General features: G+C 44.1%; 1 protein-coding gene across 8 annotated transcripts in view; it reads right to left on the bottom strand.

Moving 5' to 3' along the window:
- FBRSL1 (fibrosin like 1) overlaps positions 1-23,719 on the bottom strand; it is a 1,043,303-nt gene that overhangs the window by 641,346 nt on the left and 378,238 nt on the right. The window lies entirely within an intron of this gene.

A 23,719-nucleotide genomic window follows, 5' to 3' on the forward strand; every position in this document is an offset into this window, starting at 1 on the left:
TCCTGATGTACAAAATAAAGGACATGTGAGTTCAAAAATAGAAACTCTTTTTATTGAACAAAACTCGGGGAGACTGGGAAAAGGAGATGGGAGAGGGGAAGAGAGAAGATGGGAGAGGGGAGGGCAACTAAAATGATCAGGGGTTTAGAATAGGTCCCATATGAAGAAAGGCTAAAGAGACTGGGACTTTTCAGCTTAGAAAAGAGGAGACGGAGGGGGGATATGATAGAGGTCTCTAAAAGCATGAGTAGTGTGGAGAGGGTGCATAAAGAACAGTTCTTCATTAGTTCCCATAATAGAAGGACTAGAGGACACCAAAGGAAAGGAATGGGTAGCAGGCTTCAAACTAACAACAGAAAGTTCTTCTTCACAAAGCAACTAGTCAACCTGTGAAACTCCTTGCAGCAGGAGGCTGTGAAGGCTAGAACTAGAACAGAGTTTAAAGAGAAGTTAGATCAAGTCATGGAGGTTGGGTCCATAGAGTGCTATTAGCCAGGGGGTAGAAATGGTGTCCCTGGCCTCTGTTTGTGGAAGGCTGGAAATGGATGGCACGAGACAAATGGCTTGGTCATTGTCTTCGGTCCATCCCCTCCAGGGTACGTAGTGTTGGCCACTCTAAGCTCACGGGTCAGGGTCAGGGGTCTCAGTGAACCACCTTGATTTTCATGCAAAGCTGCTCCTGGGTGGCCAGGCTGGCAGCTATCCTGCCCTAGATGACCACTTTTCTGTGCCTAGTGCGGAGGTCATGGATGAGGTCCACGATGTCTGCACTAGACCAGGCAGGTGCCCGCCTCTTGCGGTCCTGGGCAGGCTCCCGAGAGTCACCAGCCTGGTCCTGGGAAGAGGCAGAGGGCTGGGGGGCAGTGGGTGGCTGGCTCGTGCCGTGCCAGGTGCAGGGTCTGCTGGCTGGGTGCTGGCAGGCTTGCAACTGGCACAGGCACCGTAGCCAGCCCGTGCCCCTTTAAGGGCTCCGGGGCTGAGAGGGGGGCAGAAGAGTTTCCCTGGTGTTGGCCAGAGTGGCCACCAGGGAAAGCTGGGGAGGGCTAGCCTCCCACCAGTTCGAATTAAGTGGCTACACAGCCTTTAATTCGAACTAGTTAGTTCGAACTAGGCGTTAGTCCTCGTAGAATGAGGTTTACCTAGTTCGAACTAAGCGCTCCGCTAGTTCGAATTAAGTTCGAACTAGCGGATCGCTAGTGTAGTGCCTATCAAAGTTAATTCGAACTAACGGTTGTTAGTTCGAATTAACTTTTTGGTGTAGACATACCCATATGTACCAGTGAATCTGGAGTGACCCTACTGAAATCTGTGTTTTCCTTGTATGAGAACTGCACCAAGCATTAGTTTTGAAGTCAAAACTCCAGAGATATTAATGAGAAAGGAAACATTTCTGAAAGAAATGTCCCACACAAATTATCTTGTAATAAAATATTTCCAGTAAAATATTGTAAAGCAATTTATGCCTAACAAAAAAACAACCCAGATTCTTTAGCAAAGGCACTGTCATTATCCTAGATATCCAAGTGCTCTGATTGAGTGTCCTCAGAAAAGAATCATGCTTGCTGCAGAATCCTCTTTACTGCTGGCACAAGATATAATGAAGGATTTAAGTGCAGGCTATAAACTTGTATGTGCTGTCTCAGATAATTTATAGCGGGGCTATTCAACTTTGGAAATCCCAGAAGCCACAATGATACTCACAGCACATGCCAAGGGCTGCAACTTAAGTGTGGTTGCATATACATGCAAATATATATGCAAATATATGTAAAAAGCTTATTTCACCCTGACAGGCATGAATACAAAAATTAAGGCAAGACTACTCAACACACAGGCCCTATTTACGTCAGTTCTGCTGATATTAATAAAATGCAATATATACCCAATTTCCACCCATATGACAGCACTTTTAATGTGCAATGACAGTCCAGGAATTTAACTACTAAAACGCATTGTCACGATCATGAGGGTTAGCCAGCAGCCTGGGGACTAAGCGGTTAACTACACCTAAGCCAGGTGGAGTTGGCCAATAGGAATGCAGGTAGGAATTTCAAACTGGGACAAAGGAATTTTTGGTTTCTCCCTTCCTTGTCTCTGGGGCAGTTTTCTCTCCAGCTACTGAGGGGGACAGACAGAATGTCACCCTCCGAGAAAAGAATTCACTAACTGTATGTAGGGTAAAGTTGAGATAAATCCATTAGGTTTTATTGTTTTATGGTTTGGGAAATGGGATCTGATATCTGTGCATTTAGAAATGGATTTTTCTCTCCTTTGTAACTAAGCTCCTGGCCCATGGTGGGTTTCCCCTCCGTGAATATCTTACTTTGTTACTTTTCCATCTAGTCATTATGCTTGCAACAGGAATATTGTGGTGCTAATAAAAGTTCTTTCTCTTTTCTTTTGTTAACCTGGTATTGGTTAATTTTTGTGTTCTGGTTTGTACGTTAGGGGTGAGATTTCCCAAGTGATCTCTCCCCTGATTTTCTTATTACTGGGGTGGTGGCAGCGGCGTTCTTAGCCCCAAAATCTAGGTTGTTAAGATTTTGGGGGGAAGTTTTTTACCAAAGATAAGGTTTTGGGGTATTTTTGCAGACCCCACTTCTGCATTTATCATGCCAGAGTGGGGAAGGAGCCTTGACATAGTGGAATAGCAGTGGGGTCATTTTGAGAACCCAGGATTTTTAAAAGAACACAGGTTTTTTCACTATAGGGCTTCCGGGTTTTTGCTTATCCTTCACACTATTCAATATTAAACTTAATTTACCTCTACTGCATGCAGATCTGATTTATTTAATATTGTTTAGCCCAATTTAATAAAACTGTATACATTAAAAATATATTCTGAAGCAGGAGAGGGGTAATTTTGATCCACCTTTGGGAAACCTGCTGCTTTATTACAATGAAATGCAAATTTTAAATATATTGAATATAGTTTGTATGGGATACTTTCAACTCATTCCTCTGCAGAGTTATAAATGGAAAGAGACCATGTGCATCCATAAATCTATGCATCTACTGAAAACATGATGCTGGACGGGCAAAAGAAAGGAACAGATTACAATCTCTGAAGAAAAAGAGACATTTACTCCCAATGCTGGAAGGCTGATGGCTGCCGGCAGTCTTGGGGAAGCCGCGGAGCAGAGCAGCTGGGGTGCTTCCAAGTTTGTCCCGCAGCGCCGCCTCTCACCTCCCTGCTCGGCGATAACTACTGCAGTCTGGGAGGTGGGGAGCCCGCTCCCTTCCCGGAAACTCTCGGCAGTGGCGTGGGGATGAGTGCAGCTGGAATGGGGCAAGTTCGGGGACTTAGCTCTCACTCCCTCTCCTCCGCTGCTGCTTGCAGGTTGGTGGCTGGGTTTCCTGTACTTATATAATCGTGCTATTCCTGTACTTGTATAATCTCTGTGGGTATGTCTACACTATAGTTAGTTCGAACTAACGGACGTTAGTTCGAACTAACTTTCATAGGTGCTACACTAGCGCTCCGTTAGTTCGAATTTAATTCGAACTAACGGAGCGCTTAGTTCGAACTAGGTAATCCTCATTCCTTCCCCCACCTTCCTGCAAAACAGTGGAGGGTTTGCCCCTCACTGTGCCGTTCCCCGCCCACCGCACTGTGTCCCCCACCCCTTGGCCGGGGTCACGGGGGTATAATCCCCTTCCCCTCTTTTCCCCTCCCCTTTCCCAGCCGTGAACACCCATGGGGCTCACAGCAGCTCCAACTGTCCAGCTGGCCGAAGCACTTCTGGGTTCCAGTTAGTGCCGTACTTTCAGGAGTGCCGGACCACTGGATGCCAGACAATTGGAGTTTTACTGTATATCAAACTCTGGAAGATCAACCACAGCAGCATCAATTTCCATACAGTGAAGAGTATCAGGGGGTAGCCAGGTTAGTCTGGATCTGCAAAAGCAACAAGGAGTCCTATAGCACCTTATAGACCAGGGGTTCCCAAACTTTTTGACACGGGGACCAGTAAATCCATTCACGAGCTTTTGGAGGACTGGTAACATTCATTTGCATATTTGCACATTCATTAGACACTTCGGAATAGAAAAATCCGTGGGGGATATTTAAATCCCCCGCGGCATTTGCATTTACATGGCTGCCGCTTTTTTCCAGCTTGGGGATAATCCGGAGAAAAGCACCAGTCTAGACGTGATTCTCCGGAAAATAAGAAAATAAGCCCTTTCAAGTAGGAATAAGAGATCCTCCGGAAAAGGGCTTATTTTCCGGAGAATCACGTCTAGACTGGCGCTTTTCTCCTGCTTATCCCCAAGCCGGAAAAAGCGGCAGCCATGTAAATGCAAATGCCACGGGGGATATTTAAATCCCCTGCAGATTTTGCTATTCCGAAGTGTCTAATCTGCATCCCTTTTCTGGAAAAGGGGTGCAGTGTAGACACAGACAATGGGTATAATCTGTAATGAGGAAGATTTAAGTTAAGCATTAGGAAAATAATTCTTCAACTATAAGAACAGTTAAGCACCGAACAAGCTTCCAATGTAGGTTGTGGAATCTCTATCACTGGACATTTTTAAAAACAAGTGAGGCAAACACCTTTCCATTATTATGTTTCTATTATATTATGATCATAAAAGGGCATCTCTTTTACTCACCTACAGGGTTACCTGAACAAAAGCTGTTTTTAGTGCATTCTATCACTCACCTAAAAGACAATCAAAATTCTTTCCTTCTCCCTTCTTCTCTTTTCCCTAAGAGCCAAATTCTGCCCTCATTTACGTCTTTGAAAGCCCAGTGCAGGCTTAATTTGACCCCAAATATTTGAATACTTCTAATATGTTGACCCATACAGAATACAACCTCTCCCCTCACTCCTTGCTTTTAAAAAGCAGCATTTCCACACTAAAGTACTTTGAATTGGCTTTTTGCAACTGTGTGTATGTAATATAGTCTACATTAATCCAAACTTGGGTGTCCAGTTTATTTTTCATTTACTTTTAGTGTGAGTTACCACAGTTAAAATTTAATCATTAATGACAATTCATCACACTTTCTCCAGTTTTCAAAAATCATTTAATATAATTTCTAGAAACAGATTTATTATTGATAGGGTTGCCAGATGTCCAGTATTTACCCAGACAGTCCGGTATTTTCACCTCCTGTCCAGTAAAAAAATTTCAGAGAAAACCAGACACCTGTGATGTCCGGAATTTTATGAATTTTTCCCAAGCAAGGAGGCGAGGAGGCACCTGGCAACCCTACTCAGCGCTTAGCCTCCCCGCCCCCGACCTCCAAAACCCTCAGCCCCCATGCTTACCCGGTTCTGCAAGGCTGCTGGCACAAAATGGCTGCTGACCAAGGGGAATGCTTCCCCTGGGTCTTAGTGCTTGACCGCTCCCCTGTTCCTATCCTTGCACTCACTCTTAAAGGGGACATGCTGTTTTAATGTTGTTTTATTTTAAATTTTTTTTTTGCTTAAGAAGTCCCCGGAGTCCTTTTTTTTCTTCCTCTTCTTTTTTGCTCAACAACTTTGGTCCCCCCCCCCCCTTTTTTTCCCCTTCAACAGAATTTTTTCCGGTGTTTTTTTTGGGGGAGGGGGAGGAGGGTGTTCGGTATTTCTGTTTCAACCATCTGGCAACCCTAGATGTTGACTCTCATACACACACACTAAGGCAAAATAAAGATGACAGCACATTTGAAGAGGAAGCAATAAAAGACTGGTAGTAACAAAGAATAAAAAGGCTGTATCGGGTTACCATGGGAATATGCGTTCAAGGACTCCAGGTAACACTGTAAAACATGTTACTGAGCATAAAGCAACTAAGCAGGGTAAGAGGTTATTTATAACATTGCATCATGTCATGCAGTGCCCTCTGGTGAGTGCACAAACCAGGCATGTCTGGGATTAAAAACCATTCAGCAATTTTAGGAGAACAAATCTTTATATACTGAATACATCTTTAACAAGAGATATGTCAGATCTACAATTATCTAAACAAGAAGCTTGAGGAAAAAAAAGTTGCTGCAGAGCAATAGGGAGTTTGAAGCAACAAATAAAAATACATTCTCTTTAGTCTTGCTTCAGAATCAGGCCCTTAATTAATCACAACTACTTATGCCGGAGTGCAAAATGGGAAAGAATGTGGAGAAATTACTAAACATTGCAATATCTACAGCTGTTGGGTTTCCTCTTTACAAACTATTATAAAAGCAAAAATTGTTTTAAGCATCCCCTTGTTAAGTGTTTTCCTTCTGCATATGCATAAATACCAAGGAGCTATTTTTGAGTGTCCTCAGAAAGCAGTCATTTCACACTATTACATAAAGACAACCTAGAATAAAGAGGATGATACCATATTGACTATACTAAGGATCTGCACATGAAATACAACAGAATGTGATACTGCATTAGAACACTAGACTGAAGTGGAGCTTTCTGAATGGCTGATTGCCATTTTTTTTTGCTCACACTAACTTCCTCTCCTTTCATGTATACACCTGCCATTTAAAAACAGAAATAGGACACATGGCCAGTGTCTTTCTGATAAATTAATGTGTATCTTGAATGGTTAACATCATTTGCCCTTTGGACTCTGCCTTCAGGCATAATGCAAATATCCAGAAATATGCCTCTTGTCATGTTTTATTAGTTAATTAAGAAGTGAAGGGTTTGCTATCAATATCTTCTCAGCAGAGGATTTTTTTTCTTTTTAAGCACATACTCTAACAATAGCAAGTAGTGGAAATATAATTAACAAAATATTTGAATTAATACACTAATATTTCTTATAGATTGTCTACTCAAAAACTACAATCAAAGCTAGAAACAGGTTAGTTTCCTTATCCTTGTTACATTTAAAGCACTGGAAATAATGGCTCATACTGATTTGGGGAGGGAAGGTGGGCGCTTAAAAATGATACTATTTCATCATATGACTTGGAGGATCAATGTTTAAAAGACAAACAGACTACTTAATACAATGATTGGCAGCAATTTTGTTTTGTTGTATGGTCTGCATACATCCAGTTAGCCAAAAATCATTGTTACATGTTCTAGGTACTTTGACTGTAATTTCATGACTAGCAACATACTATCTTTCACTTAATAAAATAGCATAAAATACTGATTTATTATTTTATGTAAGGAAAAAATGGGCAAAAAAGTGCAGCCTTTAAGTCTTTCCTAGTTTTCCCATTAGAAAAAAGTCAATTCAGTTCTCACCCCACTAAGTGGCACCAATGCACCACAAACCACAATGAAAACATCTGTATGGGCAGTTTAAAAATATTCTTCTGACTCCTTGAGCCTAGCCCAGGAATGAAATAAAGCAAGCAGAGCATTATGTGATTAAATGCTTTCTGACAGAGGCTACTGACTTCATCCGGTGATCAAACACTAAGAAGACAAGTCACAATTTCAAGTCTTTTAGCAATTTTTTTTCATAGCAGAAGGAAGCTTATATATAAAAGACATTTAACCCATTAGCGCCAGGCTAATCAACATGTGGCCTGTGGGCCGCATATGAGCCACAGCTTGTTTGCGGCCCGTAGTGAGGTTTGGGCTTACTCAGGGCTCCACACACGGCGTGCAGGTGAGATCCTTTGAACAGCCTCCAGTGGGAACACACTCCACAATGGAGAGTCAATATTATAGTCTTTTGTTGATACATGTTTTAGTAGTTAAATTCCTGGACTGTCATTGCTCATTAAAAGTGCTGTCATATGTTGGAAATCGGGTAAATATTGCATTTTATTAATATCAGCAGAACTGACTTAAATAGGGCTCACATGTTGTATAGTCTTTCCTTAATCTTTGTATTCATGCCTGTCAATGTGAAAGAAGCTATTTGCATATATTTGCTAATATATTTGCATTTACATGCAACCACACTTAAGTTGCAACCCTCAGCATGTGCTGTGAGTATCATTGTGGTCCCAGGGGTTCCAAAGTTGAGTAGCCCTGCATTAGTGTGAGCATGCACCCAATGTTCAAGCATTAATTCATTTTTCATAAAAGAAATTCAGTTTACACTAAAGCCTTGTCTCCACTACTGAATTTTATCACAAAAAAACTGCCTTTTGGTGAAATGATTCATAGGAATTAGAATATTCATGGGCACATTTCCAGCCCCGTACTAGATCAGGATATAGAAAAGTAGGAAGCTGATTATGTTTCCCTGAGCTGGAAATTGCCCTGAATCGATACGGCCAAAAAGGGAGTAGATGGACACCGAGATCTCCAGAGAATCTGCCAGAGAGATCTCTAGGAAGGTTTCATGGAAGAACCTGTTAAGCCTCTGCCGCAGGTTCAATGGCAGCATCTTTGTTCCTTCCCCCATTGTAGGACATTGTCCCACCCCATTCTGCAATCACTTGTGCAGGGACCACAATGGCACATAGATGAGCTGCATATAGAAAAGAGTGGAAGCCACAAGCATTCAGTAGTTGTACCCTGTTTTTGCTGCTTACCCTTAGCAGTGAGATGTTGGCTAGAACAGTGTTTCTCAACCAATGGTATGAATACCGTCAGGGGTACATCAACACAACTGAAATTTGGAGAAAATAGAATGGTTTGTTTTAAGTCTTACAGTGTTTTATTATTTTTGTACTTTTTACACCCAAAAATGTCATCACCCAGCAAGCTATGATTAAGTTGTTTAAACAAATGTGTTGCCATGGTAGAAAAACAAAATTGGTGTGTCTGAAAACTGTAGGTACTGGGGGGTACTTATAATTTTTTTAAAGGGGTACTTTATAAAAAAAAGATTGAGAAACACTGGGCTAAAATGATCCCTGCCTGTGGAAAAGTGGGATAATTTTAGAATGAGTTCTCTGCAAAGCTTCACTTCAAACCCTGTGGGTTTTTTTATCCATAGGTACCTCCTTCCCCACAACTCCCACCATGCTTTGGATGCCTGAGGAGATGTGTGCCTAAGCAAGGGTCAGCAAGAAAGTGATTGGTATGTTGCAAAAGGTGCTTGTATGTGAAATGTTTTAATGCTATGCTTGAATTTAACCATCCCTCTTCTGTGCATTGTCTGCTTGTGCATCAGCAGATGTGTCCCTGAAGTACATCCCAAGTATTCCTGCTGACTGTATCTGGCAGATAAGAAAGAAGACAACATGCAGCAAAGAAGATATGCAGGGAGATGCTGCAGTGCTTCTCCACAGAGGAAACAGAATGAAAGGAGTACTGGGAAGCCGAAAGGCAGGACAGAAAAGAGAATCAAGCATCTGCTAGGGATGCAATTGAGCAGATGATAAAGTAATGGAGGCATAAACAGAGATGCTGAAATCTTTAATATTACTGCAGAGTGAGCAGATCTGGGCTCAAGCTCCACTGCAGCACATGCACAATTCTTTGTCAAACAACCCCCCCGCCATGCCCTCACATTCCTTTTCACTTTCTGGGACCCCTCAGTTTCCACTTTACTCCATTCCTTCTCACAGCTTTAGCAATGAGGTAATTGTGAGGTGTTGCCCTGTTGTGACATATTGCCCTTTCCAAGTACCTCCTTACAAGCAAATATGTATTTTGGTGAGTGTCACTGTGCTTTCCCTTGATCAATAAAGGCAAAGTTTTATAATATACATAATTTTTGTTTTGTGTTCCACAAATTTACAACAATCATGTCAAATCCATGTACAGGCTTTACTTACATGGAGATGTAGCCCCAAAAGTTTACATGCACTGCACCTGGGAAGCAACTCCGAAACAGAAGTATGCTACTCTCCTCATCAAGTGCTTCCTCAAATACCTCCTGATGTCAATTGCAACCCTCTGGGACCCTGTGACACCCTGAGCATCTGGCTGCTCAAACTCTGTGGCCATGTGCTCTGCCTCAGACTAACATTTTTCATTAGAATCACACAGATTATCCAAAATGCAATACACGGTTATAACCTCTGACAGTAAGAATAACCTAGGAAACTACAGACCAGACAGTTTAACTTCTGTGCCAAGGAAGATAATGGAGAAAGTAATTAAGGAATTCATCTGCAAACAGCTGGAAGATAATAAGGAGATAGGGAACAGCCAGCATGGATTTGTAAAGAACAAATCATGCCAAACCAATATGATAGTTTTTTGGGTTTTTTTTTTAATAGGATAAGAAGTCTTGTGGATAAGGGAGAAGAGGTGGATGTGGTATAACTAGAATTTGATATGGTCTGACATGACCTCCTTATCAATAAACTAAGGAAATACAACCTAGATGGGGCTACTATAAGGTGGGTGCATAACTGTCTGGATAACTATTCTTACAGAGTAGTTATTAATGCTTTCATCATGCCAGAAGGTCATAACTAGTGGGATTCTACAGGGGTCTGTTTTGCGATTGGTTCTGTTCAATATTTTCATCAACGATTTAGATATTGATATAAAGAGTACGCTCATTAAATTTGCAGGTGATACCATGCTGGGAGGGGTTGCAAGTGCTTTGGAGAATGGGGTCAAAATTCAAAATGATCTGGACAAACTAGAGAAATGGTGAGACATAAATAGGATGAAGTTTAAAAAGAACAAACACAAAGTACTCCACTTAGGAAGGAACAATCAGTTTCACACACACAGACCGTTTAGGAACGAGTACTGTAGAAAGGGATCTAGTGGTCACAATGGACGACAAGCTAAATATGAGTCAACAGTGTGACACTTGCAAAAAAAACCAAACATGATTCTGGGATGCTTTAACAGGAATGTTGTGAGCAAGACACAAGAAGTCATTCTTCTGCTCTACTCTGCACTGATTAGATCTCAGCTGGAATAGTGTGTCCAGTTCTGGGCACCATATTTCAAGAAAGATGTGGAAAAATTGGAGAAGTTCTAGAGAAGAGCAACACAAATGATTAAAGGTCTAGAAAACAGGACCAATGGGAGGAAGACTGAAAGTATTGGGCTTGTTTAGTTTATAAAAGAGAAGACATGATAGTAAGAGGGGATATGATAGTGGTTTTCAAGTATCTAGAAGGGTGTTCAAGGAGGAGGGAGAAAAATAATTTTCCTTGGCCCATAGACCACCTGGCTCAATGCAAATCTTTCCACAGGCCACCAATAGCTAATGGAAATAGATAATTAAATAATCTATTATTACATAATTACATCTGAGCCATTTTGCTCGAGCTGTAGCTAGGGAGAATGGCTTAATTTAAATTATTACACAGATGAAGTATTTTCACTTTTTTGTGTTTGATAAATTAACTTAATTTAAAATAAAGTATTAATTTATGTCAAACACAAAAGGTTTCAATGTTTTCTTTATTTATGGCAGAGGCGGGGAACCCTTTTTGGGTTAGGAGCCAGTGACCCACAGAAAAAAATAGTTGGGGACCACACAATTGAGAAGCAAAAAAACTCCTCCAAAACTCCTCCAAAGCCCCAACACTCACTAATGTGCTTCCCAACTGAGGTGGAGGTCCTCTGGTGCTCCATCCTCATGGGGTAACAGGAAATGTCAGGGCTTCCCATAGGCCAGATTTACTTTTCTGTGATTCCAGAGTTAATGGAATTTGTAGGCTCCCCAAGCCGCTGGATTGGGACAAAAATGAGGGGTTGAGTGTGCAGGACAGGGCTACAGGATCTGGGAAGGAGGTGGGGTGCAGGATGCCAGGTCTGGGCAGGAGGTAGGGTGCAGAGGGTTGGAGGCGGGAGGGACTGGGGTGCCACAGACAGATTCTGGCTGGGAGACCTTATCTAGCTCCCAGCCAGCAGCCCACTAGGTTCATTAACCAGGGTCCCTGTCTTCCAGCCCCTGTACTAGATCAGGGGAGCTGCAAGATGAGCCATGTTTATTGCTCTGAACTGAATGCTGTAATCCCGAGGGAGGAGGGGCACTTTCCATGCCGCCTGTCCTGCAAACAGGCAACAGGTATTGGCTGAAACTGGCCAATGGGAACTATTGGGGGCAGGGGCAGCATGAGAAGCCTATCTCCCTTCTCTCCAGACTCTCAGTGTTCACAAACACAAATATGGCCCTGTAGCCAGGTTTTCTGAGTGCTGAGCAGGGGCAGAGCTGGCAGGGAGCTGGCTGAGGCTCTCACGTGCCACATCCGGCCCACAGATTATCTTTTGTGAGCCCCGGTGTAGGAGCAAGCTGGAGTGTAGGGTCTTGGCGGGGGGAAGTGAGGAAAGACTGGGGTGCACAGTCTGAGCTTCGGGGTGGGGAGGCTGCTTAAGGGGCTCCATGCCCTCATGGGTCCTAATATGGTCTCCCGCTGGTCCCATGGGCTGCGACTCTAACTAATGAGAGTGGCAGGAAAAGCTCATCATTAGGCTGGCATTGCCCCAGGGATCTGGGCGGGAAGGAGTCAAGAAACATAGCATAAAGCCCCCTCTTCTGCTCCCTTCACACTCTCTCCTCTCCTCTCCTCTCCTCTCCTCTCCTCTCCTCTCCTCTCCTCTCCTCTCCTCTCCCACAGGGAAAACCTTTGATTAAGATGGTGCTCCCCCAGCTGAGCTGGGCAGAAGGGAGGCAAGAAACTCAGCATGGTTCTGCTCTGTTTCTTTTGAGCCAGTCTGGTGGGGTCAGGGATTGGCGGATGTGAGGCTAGAGTGCCAGCATGCTCCTTCCTGTGGGAGAAAAGGGGGGATTAACTCAAGCCACGGATCAGCACTTTGGGTTCGTCTCGATTACATGCCTCTGCCAATAGAGGCATGTAAAATAGGCTTCCCGGCATAGTCAATGAAGCAGGGATTTAAATATCCCCAGCTTCAGTAAAATAAAAATGGCCGCCACACTGTGCTGGCTCAGCTGATCGTTGGCACAGCGTGCAAGCCAAGATGCGGATCCATCAACAAGGGAAGCCTTTGTCGACCGCTCCTGTAAACCTCGTTTCATGAGGCATATAGGAGCGGTTGACAAAGGCTTCCCTTGTCGACTGATCTGCGTCTTGACTTGTGCACTGTGCCGACAATCAGCTGAGCTAGCACAGCACGGGGGCCATTTTTATTTTAATGAAGCTGGGGATATTTAAATCCCCACTTCACTGACTATGTCGAGTAGCCTATTTTACAAGCCTCTGTCAGCAGAGGCATGTAATCAAGACGTACCCCTATGAGAACCACTAAATGATGATTGGTCCTGCTATGAGGACAGGGCACTGGACCTGATGATCTCTCAAGGTCCCTGCCATTTCTAATATTCAATGATTTCTATGACCTTGGGAATATTATCCGCTGTAAGGTCTAACCTGCTAGAGAGGCAGCTCCAGAATGTAGTTAATATGCCAAGTGCATATTAGACTGTCACGCAGCACCTGCTCAGCCTGTTGTTAAAATTCTACTTACAACTGTCCAGGTGCCCTGTGTAAGGTTTCATAAGCCAGAGTTCCACTGAAGCCTTGTGGTCTGGAAAGAAAAATTCCTGCCTATGGCTTTTTATACAGGCTAATGTTTCTGAAGACGCATGCGTCATGCATCTTTCAAGACCATCCCATGTTGATGTCTCTGAAATGCCTATGGTGATCGACAGACACCATGGAGAAGTATCCCTTCCTATTAATGGCACTAAAATTGGAAAGTGTGTGCCATCTATTGTCCTGTCCATCTCTCCAAAGCCCTCCACAGTTTTTTGCACATTTCCCAGAGTGATGATCCTGCATAGCAGAATGCAATGTATTGCCCTGCATACTTGCATTAACACAACCTCAATGCTAGACTTCTCCACTCCAAACTGATTTTCAATAGACCAGAAGCAGCCTGGAGTCACCAGCTTCCAGACAGCAATTGCCACATGCTTCTCTACTGAGGGGACAGCGCTCATTTTGATGTCCTTCCACTGCAGTTTGGGGGCCAGCTCAGCATGCAGCTCCAGGGAGGGTGCTTTACATATCATAAAGTTATGTAACCATTGCTCTTTATTTCACACATGGAAGGTGATGCAATCCAACAATAAGTGCTGGTTTCCCTAATCCAGAAATAATGGTCTACCCTAGGGGTGGCCAAACTGTGGCTCGTGAGCCACATGCGGCTCAAAAGTGCGGCTTGAGAAGCCACTCCATGCACCCCTACAAACAGCCCCTGTCCCCCAGTTCTCACTGGATGAGGGGAGCCGTCTGGCGTGGCAAGATGGCGTCAGCTGGCAGGAGCCTGATGTGGCAAAAAAGCCTGACCTGTGGTTTTTAAAGGGACAGCGTTCCTCTTTTTTTTTTTTCTCAACAACTCTGGTGCAGCTCTTTTTTCACGCTTCTGTTTCAGCTTTCTTCGTTTAATGGGTTGGCTACCCCTGGTCTAACCCTTGCAGTTGCTCTGTGAATGCCAAAAGCAATGCTACGTTGCTGCTGTCCATATCACGCAGAATATTGGGTGTCTGTGAGTCTTCCCAACACTAGCTTCATGAACAGTGAGCTGCCATGCATGATGTTCCCATGATACTTAAGAGAGCATAACAGAGAAGGGCTGTATCCATCCTTTCTCACTACAGAGTTTGGAGTGGATAGCAAAAAATGGCATTTGGAAAATGGTGTAAAAGGAAGCTGGAAACCAAGAGAGGACTGGGATGGAGTGTGAGACAGAACATTTAGCATGGTCCCAAGATGTGCTGCCCTTTGTTCTGCCTTATTTTTCCATGTTCACATGAGTTTCATTGACAAAACACTGTAGAGAAGCCCTGAGTTTAAAAAAAAACAAATTCTCATCAAGCCCCTACAACACTGTCAAAAAGAATCCATGAAAAACTCTGAGCTTTTAAAATTCAACATCACCAAAGTCAGCATTGACCATTATTGCAGCACCTTTCTTTCAACACAGAAAAGAATCAGTCCCCCAAGCACCCGCCCTGCTACTTTTATTCCTATGTGAAAGTCAGGCAACAATGTGACGGATTAAAAAGTTGTACTCCCCCCAAAACATAAGCTTCCTATTACTCCCAGAATACTTGTTCTTTCATTTAAAAGAAAAAAATCCATTAAGAATATGCAAACTAGTGTGCCAAGCCTAGCTTGGATTGTATATCTACCATACACAGTCTGTACTCTACTGCATGTACTCAAAGCCTGGACTGATTCATGAGCTTATAAACGTTCTTTTGGAAAGTCCTTGCAAGTGCCTTTTGTTTGTGCAGATAACAAGATTTAATGACTCATATTCTAGACAGAGTTATCTTAAATTTTCTCAGAACTCACCTTGAAAGGCTCTTTGATATCACACTGACTGATGTGGTATAAGGTCCAACAAAGAGTAGATCACTGGTTTTTTTAGTCCACAGGGTAATATGGGGTTAAAGGCTACCTAGGCATCTAGTAATTCTCTGACTTTCCTTTTGGTTTGCTTACTCTCTCTACAGTGAGGCCTTGCCTGGCTGGCCAGGGAATTAGGACTGGTTGCAAGGGTTACTGGTTATGAAGGACTCAGGGGGGCACTGGTCACGTAACAGCCCTCCTCCCCCATCCATGTGACTCCTTCCCACCCCAAACCCTGGCCTTGCCCTATCTCTTTCCAATTTGCCCCTGCTCTGCCTCTTCCCCCATAACTCCCTCCCGAGTGACGCAACGCAAGGGATTAGCAGATGGACCTAGCGTCTGCAGCAGGAGTCGGGCCCTTGTACTTGCCAGCAGTGGCAGGGGAAAAAGGAGCAACATGACTCTATTCCCACGGCTGCCGGACATTTTGAAAAATAAATGATGATGGCCCTTCAATACATATTCATACACAAAATACAGAAGTTGTTTTGTACCTTTTGGTCCTTTTGTACTAGGCTGGGCATGCATGTGGTTTGAGTATCAAGGTATCAGCCACTCCCGGGGAAGCACGGAAACTTAAAAGTCACAACATATTTTGACAAGGTAAACAAGTCTTGTAGATATGGAAGAAGTGGTAAATATGGTATATCTTGATTTCAGTAAGGCTTTTGATATTCATTATCTTCTAGGGAGAAAAATTGCTCTTCCTAACCTCTCAACATAGGACAAGAATTAATGAGCTTAAATTGCAGCAAGGGAGGTTTAGGTTGGACATTTTAGGTGAAACTTCCTCATTATTAGGGTAGTTAAACACTGGAGGAAATCACTGGGGGAGTTTGTGGCATCATCATTATTGGGGGCATTTTAGGAACAGTCTCAGAGGAGTTCCATATTAGTCTGTAACTGAAAAAACTTAAACAGCAAATAGCCCTGCAGCACCTTAGAGACTATCACGAGCTTCATCTGAAGAAGTGGGTTGTTCATGACACTATCTACATTTTTTATTAGTCTCTCAGGTGCTATAGGATCATTTTGTTGTTTTTTTAGGTATTTTAAGAACAGGTTAGACCAGCGGTGGGAACCTAAGGCCCGGGGACCAAATTAAGCTCCCAGCTAGCCTAGATCTATCCTCTGAGACTCAGGGCCCTCCTAGTATTGGGGAGCCTGTGCAGGCACTCCAGCCCTTCACCACCACTCCTCGGGGCAAGAACACACAGAATCTACTAGCCAGGACTCCACTAGGCTCTGGTATATGAGGGGAATGTGGGGAGTGTCTTTTTCCTTTTTGGTTGGAGCGATGTCAGTGATGATTATTTTTTCTTTTTTTTTTTCTTTTGCTTCTCACTTGTGTGCAGCCCTTGACTGATTTTTCTAAGAGTCAGCGGCTCCTGCTCCAAAACAGGTTCCCCACTCCAGGGTTAAACAAAAGACGTGTCAGGGATGGTCTAGATAAAAAATAATCCTATCATGAGTGCAGGGGACTGAACTAGAAGACCTCTTATGGTCCTTTCCAGTCGTATGATTCTAAGATGGAATCAGTAAGAATGCAAGTATAATGGTGTCAGAGCTGTAACACTTTCATGGAGGCTGACAAGCAACTAAATACCTAGAGTTTCATACAAGGGTTTCATGATGATGATGGATTGTTTCAGGTGACTGATTCTTAGATGGGGAAAAACCAACTACCTATTTCCAGTAAGATAGAATTTCTGCTTCCACAGTTGTTTGCATGGATGAGTTATCCTTACTGGTGACCTATGGAATATTCACCAAGAGGCATATCACCCAGCTGGTCAATATGCAGGTGATAATGAAGTGCTACATTGAAAAGTGCCAGAAAACACTGTAAAGTCATAGCAACATAGGAAGTGAGGGTTGGTTTCCAAATTCTTTCCTCATCCTCAGCTAGTTCACATTTGTAGCAGCAGAAAACAGATCTGAAGCAGATGAATTCCCTGTCATTTTTTTGTAGATGAGCATTTTTTGATCAGCAGATCCCAGAACTTACAGGTAGCCCCAGGACTGAATAAATGGTGCTCTAAGCAAAACCTGTCATCAGCCAGTAGCCACCATAACCCAGCCTGAGGGTATGATTCCACCTCTTTAACCCCACCTAAAATATTCCTTTGCACACAAGAAAGGTAGGAGATCACAGTGTTAGTGATACCCACAATTGTAATCATTTTATTCCTGCAAGGGAAAAACTATGCCATTGTTCGTAAGGGGAAAAGTGACATTTTGGAGTTGCATATAAGGCCTGGTTTATAGTAAACTCAGAAGGTTAAATTAAGGCATGGAACTCCAGCTACGGAGCTGGAGGCAACATACCTTAAGCAGGGTCATCTTCACAGAGGGACACTGATGAGAGAGCTCCCATTGGCTTCCCTTATTCCTCTCGACAGTGAGGAGTGCTGGTGCCAAGCAGGGGCACCCTCAGCGTCCAATTTAGCAAGTCTTTATTAGACCCACTACACTGAATGCCAGAAGATTGATCTCTGCCGTGGAAAGTGGAGACATGGTCTAAGACAAAATTTGTAAATCTCATATATTTAGGCTTGGTTCTAGCTTTCCAGTAGTTTGGATATACAGAGAGACTTCCCTGCTCTTGAAATACAATAGGCACACTGTGCAGAAGGCAAGCAGATCACTGTCCATGATAGGTGATATGGCTCTTAATTCTTCCCTTTATCAGTAAGATAGCCTGCAACTGATTATTTTGTTGTCTGTAGCAGGCTAAAATAATTAAGCTTAACCTTATTCCTGTGAGAGTCTCATAGAAAGTTAGTGATCCATGGCATGACATGCTGTTATTTATAGATGATTAAGTCCTATTTATCTCCATTTAGATGTTGCAGGAGATGGGAGAGATCCCAATACATCTCTGTGAATGATTAGAAATCCTTGCGCAGTATGGTAGCTTAAAGTTCCCTTTGGTTGATGAGTTGGAGTGAGGTGGGGGAGAGACAAGAATAACTATTTTCTGACCGTATCTAAATAAAAGAGGATAACTTAATCATAGTTTTCAATAGTATGACTCTGTGGATCCTTTGATATGAAGCCTGAAACCACATGAATCTCAGGTGCTTTGGGACTCAAACCCAGAATCAAAATTAGCTAGATGAATATGGAGCATTCACCTGTATGCAGATACAGACAGATGTTTTGAAACTGTATTTTGTCATTATTTTAAATAATCATCGTAAAACCTTGGGCCAAAAGTGATATGAACGATGTCACAATGGGATAAGTATGCTCTGACTGTTCTTGTGTCCAACAAGGGGGTAAATGTTCAGAAGCTATTCTGGAAAAGTCTGTGATGGTTAGAAGTTTGCATATAAAGTATTTGAATGGTAACAGGAAGAATTTCTACTCTTTTTTGCCTTTGGGAAAAATTCCAACATTTTTTCATTCGTGTATTGTAAAACCCCTCAAGATCCTGGGAAGAAAGGCACTATTAAAGTGCTAAAAACTTTATCACTATTCAGAGAGCTACACACAGTGTACAGGCTTAATAAAGTTCTGTATGGTAACCTATGCAATTTATTCTTAATTAGTGCACGAGCAAAAAACAAAGCCTCTTCAGATAGAAAATATGCATGCATACACGCATGCACACCATCAATAAGAGCCAACAAAGTGGCTTAAGAGATCTCCAAACAAAAATGTCTCCATTCATTCCTTCAGGAAGAGGCAAAATATTACTGTAGTCACAAGTAAAAAACCTCTACATTTGCTTCTTGCATGTAATTAAAGTCACTGAAATATCTGAAGTATTGGATAATGAAGTCAAATGAATTATTACTAAATGGAAAATGGGAATATTTTAATGATAAACACTGCATTAAGAATCCAAAGCCAGATTCCATAGACAGAGAGAGTCTGACTTTCCCCTCAGCTCCACTGATATCCTAACTGGCAGGTCTACTGTCATTTTCCTGTTTCTCATCAAATGTCAGAGCAGAATTTTATAAAGAACGAGCAGGCAGACAATAAATGCCCCCAGCCACTGTAAACATAGAGAATGATCCGAGTTAAAGCACCAAGACAGCAGCAGTCAGACCTATTGGGGCCTTTTGTGTCCTCATTCTTTAGAACCTCAACTCTCCAGAACAATGACAAAGGCTCAAGATAGAAGGAGTGTGGCAGCCATTTTGCTTCCTGCCCCTGAAGAGCTCAGGTGGGAGCATATAGGTGCTAAAACTAAGAGTGCAAGAGAGTGCTCTTGCCATCCCTGGCTTGCAGTGGTTTCTATTATACACTGTGTTTACAATGTTCAATGTGTCTTAGCACCCACTATAAAACCTGTTCCAAAATCACTCAGTGAGAGGAAGGAGCATGTCAAACATCTGACTACTAAAAACAGCTATTGTGAGCAGCATAAAAGCCACAAGAATCTGATTTGAGGCTTTTAGTGGAAATCCTATGAAACTTTATGTATTTGTCTCTTTTTTGTTATAGTGCAAAAACCCAGCAGATCTGGTTGAGTTTCACATTGAACTTCATTTCAAATGAACCTAAATCTCAATATTAAACTCACCAGGAGTAAAGTGAAACATTGAAGTTTGACACAAATCTAATCTCTTGATCTTTATGGCTTCAGAGATACAACAACCTCACCTTCCTCTAACCAGCAGACAGAATGCAGAGGTGGAGCAGGAAACAGCAAACTTTGAAACCTGGGAGCTACAAAGGAAAACTTTCATACAGCAGCTATTACAAGGAGTGGGACAGTACTTCAGATAGCTGGCACTTGTTTATTATGGACCAGAGAGCTGCATAAATCAATGCAGAGCTTAGTTCACAAGATTAACTTCCACTTAACAGACACCTAAATATCTTTTGAAAATCTGGTCCTTCATCTCCTTGTGCTTCAGCATCTGTAAAAGGTATATGAATATTTTCCTTTCTTCCACCTTTCATCTGTTTTATCTATCTAGACTGTAATTTCTTTCAGGAGACAGACTGCTTATACCGTACATAAAAGACATACTGTACTGCTTCTGCTTATACAGTACGTAAGAGAGATTGCTTATGGTCAAGGTCAAACCAAAGGTCCATCTAGGCCAATATCCTGTCTTCTAACAGTGGCCAATGCCAAGTACCCCAGAGGAAATGAACAGAATAGGGAATCATCAACTGATCTAGCCTCTTTACCTCTCAAAATGGGGCCCTGACATCAGTAGGGATGCCTGAGTACTACCATCTACTACAGGGGCCAGCAACCTTTTCAAACCAAAGAGTCAAACTACATCAAAATTCAGAACAAGTGGTCAACAAAGAGCCGTATAAGAATGCCCATTTGCATGACTAAAAACATACAATGTAATATTATTGATAATTGACATGATGATTAATAATACCATAAATGAAACATTGTACTCATAGACTTTATTTTATGGAACTTCTATTGAGGCATATTTTCACACATTTCTTTGAAATTTATATCAAATCCAGTTTTATGCAGACATTCAGGCTGTCTTCTGTCAATCTTATGGCAGGGTGCTAGAGATATGGGAGGTGCAGGAGTCTGGGTTGGGGTTTGTGAGGGACTCAGGGCAGGGGGTTCAGGTGTATGATGGGCTCAGGGAAAAGGGTTAGGGTGTGTGGGAGTGTTATAGCAGGAGGCTAGGGGATGTGGGGCTGCAGGAGTCAGGGTTGGTGTGTATGATTTGCCCAGGGCAAAGGGTTTGCATGTATGATGGGCTCGGGGCACAGGATCGGGCATGTAGGATGCAGGAGTTGCATGACTCCGTGGCCAGATGGGGCCTAGAGCCCAATTAAGGGCTTATTGGCCAGGCTTCATTTTTAAATAAAGTAAAATATTTTACCCAACACAAAAAGTTTCAACAATGTCTTTATTTATAGTGGGGCTGAGAACCTTTTTTGGGTTGGGGGGCCACACAAAAGAACCCCCAACTCCAAAAGCCCCCAACTCCAAAAGCCCCCAACCCTCACTGATGTGACCCTCAAAACACCTCACTCCCCCCATTCTCCAGTCCCAAGGTGGGGAGGAGAGGGGGAGAGGCAGGAGGATTGAGGTTCAAGGCCTCTGACCAGATCAACTCTTCTGGGGTTCCAGGGTTAGTGGAATTTGTGGGCTCCTCTAGGCTCTGGAGTCGGACCAAAAATGAGGGGTTAAGTGTGCGGGACAGGGCTGGCAGTGAGTGGGATACAGATGGGGATGCAGGATCTGGGCAGGAGATGAGGTGCAGGAGGGGATGAGGGTGCACGGTCTGGGTTGGGGGTAGAGTGCATGAGCAAGCTGGGAGTACAGTGGGGGAGGAACAGGAACAAGGGAGGGTGGATAAGCGGGCTGGGGGGTGGATAGGGGTATCTGTCCAGAGGTGAGGGGCAGGAGAAAGGGAGGATACAGAAGCAGGCTGGGGGTAGGGAGTGTGGCCAAGGTGGAGGATGAAGGAGCAGGGTGTGAGTGCATGTGAGAGGGAGCCATGGAAGAGGGAGCAGGAGCAGGCTGGGGCTAGGGTATCTGGCCATGGGAGAGGGAGCAGAAGCGGGGTACAGGTGGGTGTCTAGCCAGGAGAGAGGGGGCAGGAGCAAGCCGGGGGTAGGTGTCCGACCAGAGGGGAGGGAACAGGAGCAGGGTGGGGGTAGGTGTCTGGCCAGGAAGGAAGGGGCAGGAACAAGGTGGGAGTAGGTGTTTGGCTTGGGGGAGGGTGCAGGAGCAGGCCTACGGTGTGGGATCTTGGTGGGGGAGGGGTGCAAGAGAGAGGTGGGGGTGCAGGGTCTAGACATGAGGAGGATAGGAGGGGGCACTTGTTTTCAAATCGTGCGCCACTCCCTGATACAAGATGCTTTCCCTGCTGTTATTGAAGCAGCGGCGAAAGCCTCCAGGAAGTATATCAGTGCACTGCTATTCTCCTGGTCAGGAGAGGAAGAGGGGGGTAGCAGTACGTAGCCATTTCTGCACTCTCTTTCTGGCTACCTCAGGGCTTTCCCCCCTCACCTCCTGCAGGAAGCTGGTGCTGGCACTCTAATCTTGCAGGGGGTTGCGAGGCTGTAGTGCCAGCCCAGGCTCCCTGCTGTGGGGAGGGGAGCAAGGAGGGGGTGGGCCTGAGCTTCCAAAGAGCCATATCTGACTCTCTAGTGAGCAATATTTGGCCATGAGCCATTGGTTGCCAACCCCTGATCTACTATATACTTGAGAGAATTTGTCTGTGTGTGCGTGCGTGTGTCCATTTGTTCAAGAACTCTTCTTAAATGGTAAGAGCTAAGACCACTAAATTCAGTATATAGCATTCTCTTATCATAACTTAAAGGAAGGTAAGGGTTTCGTTTTGCCTGGAAAATGGGATTTGCCTCCAGGAAAATGGGATGTGCCTGGAATGGGCTTGCGTTTCAAAACCATGCAGAACAGAGACAATCACCATCAGGTGAAAGAAGCTGGCTGAGGGTTTACCCATCCAGGATTGCCCTAAGCCTCAAATCTCCTTTACAGAAGAGGGCTCAAGCTCCCCTCCTCCAGATTCACATGTGAATATTACTGTTCCCCTTCCTCAGGGAGTCAGGGGAACGCGCACAGTTTGCTGCATTCCTCATTCTGACTGGGGAGTGCAGAGCGCAGACGAACCTGGACCTGCCCAGTGGGGGGACATGCACTCCACTCCTGGCACTGCCATAGAGAGGCGCTTCTCACCTGGCTCCAAGCTATAGTCCTCTCTCTCTACGACAGCTTGCATACTGATCCTCTCATCCTCAGCCCCACCCTCGGCAATAATTTAAATGAAGCACGTTCTTTTTCATTTCATTTTCCAAAATCCAAAAATTAATTCTGTTAAGGACCTGAGAAATACAGAGTAAAACTTCTAGTACAGGTTGCACCTCCCTGGTCTGGGACCCTCAGGGACTGATCAGTCCCGGAGGAGGGATTTTGCTGGATACGGGGAGGTCATTTCTGGATCCCGGCTGCTGGCCTCCCACCCCCGCCTGGCCCAGTAGCTTCCTGGATGGCTCCTCAACTACTGCTGGACCCCCTGCCCTGCCAACCTTGCCGGGCAACCATCACTGCCCGGTCTCTAGGACCCACAGGGCAACAGCACATGCCGTGCTGGGGTTCAGGGGCCCGCCAGGCAGCCATGCACACTGTGCTGGGGCTCCAGGACGTGCAAGCATCCATGTGTGCTTCTCTGGGGATCAGGGACCAGCTGGGCAGCTGCCTACCACAGATCCCTGCCCCACTGAGCAACCACAGCTCCCAGCCCCGCTGGACAGCCACGCACATGTCTCTCAACCACGCTGGGCAGACCTGCTGCCACCCACTGACAGTGGCTCGCTGTGGGAGCCTATGCACTGCTGGCCCCAGAGGGATCCTTGCCACTGGCCCTCCACCAGGACTCCTTGATCCTGAAATATTTGTGCCAGATCATGGATGTTGCCAGGCCAAAGAATACTGCTTAAGAGAGTTTCAACCTGCATATTAAAAATAAAAATATAACTCCAATTTTTCTTTCAGGATCTCAAAACTCATCAAGAAACAAACATTTTATAGACAAACCCTGCCCATGATTTGAAAATATTCGATAATAAATAGACTATCATCATCAAATGAAGCAAAACTTTTGGTTT

Source organism: Pelodiscus sinensis, chromosome Z (assembly GCF_052426305.1).
Source record: "Pelodiscus sinensis isolate ZL-2025 chromosome Z, ASM5242630v1, whole genome shotgun sequence".
NCBI lineage: Eukaryota > Metazoa > Chordata > Testudines > Trionychidae > Pelodiscus > Pelodiscus sinensis.